This window comes from Plectropomus leopardus, chromosome 4 (genome assembly GCF_026936395.1).
Source record: "Plectropomus leopardus strain MGB_pleo_1.0 chromosome 4, ASM2693639v1, whole genome shotgun sequence".
NCBI lineage: Eukaryota > Metazoa > Chordata > Actinopteri > Perciformes > Serranidae > Plectropomus > Plectropomus leopardus.
In genome coordinates, this window is record NC_142179.1 from 18911939 (window position 1) to 18914552 (window position 2614).

A 2614-nucleotide genomic window follows, 5' to 3' on the forward strand; every position below is an offset into this window, starting at 1 on the left:
GTGAGGTACATTCACCACTTAAATGTTGCCGTAAAGTTGGAGGAAATTTTAATTATTTTGTATAGAGCTGGGTAGCCTAATACATATTAATACATTATAATTAAAATGTTTATTTATATTGTATTAATAATCTGAATCCGCAAAGTAACAAGTAACTAAAGAGCAAAGTACATTTTTCCAAAATGTTGTGGATAGAAGTATAAAGCAGCCTTACAGAGAAATACTTCATTAAGTATGTCAAAACTGTACGTAAGTAAAGTACTTGAGCCAATGTAGTTATACTCTCTGCCACAGCTAATATATTCAACCTGCACTATTTCTATAAATTGTATTTCCCATATTACAATTATTTGTTTTGCTTGCATATATTTTTTTAATTAATTAATTTTTACCCACAGTGAAAGGTTTCAGGCTATTTTTTATTAATTAATCTCATGTATATTTTTATGGTTAGTATTGTCAAGGCACAATCATAGTTCTTAAAAAAGTTCTGTTTACTTATTCCTGTGGTAAAAACAACTGTTCCTGCATATGGCCACTCTTGTCACCACTCCTGTTATCATTATTTGCAGTCTTGACCTACTTCCTCCTGCACTACTAGCCTGCCTCACAATGTAGTTAAGACATGGATAATGAGAACTCAAGGGAAAGCTATGCAAGTAACAAGTACCTCGCTGGAGCAGCAATGAACTGCATCATTATTCTAACTTCCTGTCATATCTCATAAAGCAGAAGGTTTAGTCTGCACATCGGTATTCGATTTGACAAATTATATTAGACCCAATCCCCGAAAGGAAAAGTTGGTCGGACAAGAGGGCATCCAATAAGTCAGCAGCAACAACAATAATCGTATATATGGCCTGCAGCGGAGACAAATATCGCATTTTATTAATGGCATGATTAATGTAACTGCAGTGGCCATTTTCTCACTGGTGTACTAAATCCTGAGTGTTACAGAGATAATATGAAATGACTACAGGTTTGTCACAGGAAATATTAATCAGTCATCTACATGCTCAAAGTTTTATCATGATTTCTTAAAACTTGCATTACAATTTCTCACTCAAAAGACTTTCTCCACGTCTGTCAGAAGTCAGTAAGATTAGAAAAGAAGATGTTTACTAAAAGTAGTACTAATATATCTGACAATGTCAAAAACCTATTGACCATATAATGAAACTTATGTGTTGTAAGGGATCTGGGTGAAAGCCATGCTAAAGGGGAAGTACACCCATTTTCAAAATTCATACACATTTCTATGGTCCAAAAATATTAGTAAACATGAAAAACTCTCCCAAATCTCAAAAACTGGAGCACTAATGTTCAAATGTATGATGTCATGGGTCTAAAATCTAAAACTAGTAAACTAGTAAAACTAGTTTTTTTTTTTTTTTATCACTGTTTGAAAAATAAAACATGTAACATTTTCTGTATCAAATGAGATTTTCTTGTGGAAAAAATGATTGTGGGCTGGGCTATCAATATCCTCTTTGCTCATGAACCACTCACATACAGCAGATATTTTGGGGAAAAAAAGCATAATTTACACGGGAAGTTAATGACATACAGCTGTGGCCTACACAATTAACTGATAAAAAAAAGAAAATCAAACAAAACCAGGCGTAACTGCACAGACTAATGTAGTTTATTATGGAATTATGATTATCAAAAGGTTAAGCCTTGGAGTACAGTTATTGCCAGATGGATTTGAGAATAGAATTTACAAAAATTTGTTGTGCAAATTACTGGCTGAGTAATTTGCACAACAAATTTTTGTAAATTCTATTCTCAAATCCATCTTTTGTGTACATACTTATTCTATTACTTACTTATTATTATGTGTACATACCTTATTTCCTCTATGTACATACTTATTTTATTACTTATTTATTGTTATTTGTTATTGTTATTTTCTTTGTTACATTTCACTTTTCTTTTTTCATGCTGCTGTAACATTTGAAATTTCCCCCAATGGGGGATCAATAAAGGAATATTCTATTCTATATTCTATTCTAGATCTATTTTATTATTCTAGTAATTGTGCAGCTGTAGACACAGATATAAGGAGGCTGAATGATGCAGAGAGATGTTTTTGTCCAAGCATGATGAGGCTGCTCTGACTAAAAAAAAAAGCTTAATTTGCAGGAGCTTGGAGCTTTTAACGCTGGTTTGAAATAAAAATCAGGCAGACCAGTGAGACAGCTTCACCACTGGAGGGCACCAGCAGGCCTTAGATGAGTCTGCTCTGCCTCAACTATGATAAAGACAAGCGATGCGTTTAATTGTAATCCGAAATATTGAAATCAGACAGACATGACGTGTTTCAAAAGGCAAATAAATGTAGAATACATGTTATGAATATATGTTTATAAATTGAGTACTCTAAGTAGTTTAAATGAGTCTTTCTCACAACGTACGTTTTGTATGCTAACAGAAGACAATGTGTATTTTGCAAATTAACCAATTTAAACACCAAGTAGGACACATACTGGTATCGTCTCCGCGTTATCACTGCAACACAGGCACGTATTATCATTTCATCGATGACAAAATCATCAACTCAAATATATATATTGGGTTGATGATATATAATATATATTTTTTGGGTGCGGGT

The 2614-nt window shown here is 33.1% G+C and overlaps 1 protein-coding gene across 2 annotated transcripts in view; it reads right to left on the reverse strand.

The window, feature by feature from the left end:
* The window catches only part of stpg2 (sperm-tail PG-rich repeat containing 2), a 74124-nt gene that overhangs the window by 71259 nt on the left and 251 nt on the right, over positions 1 to 2614 (reverse strand). The gene's annotated exons all lie outside the window — the stretch shown is intronic.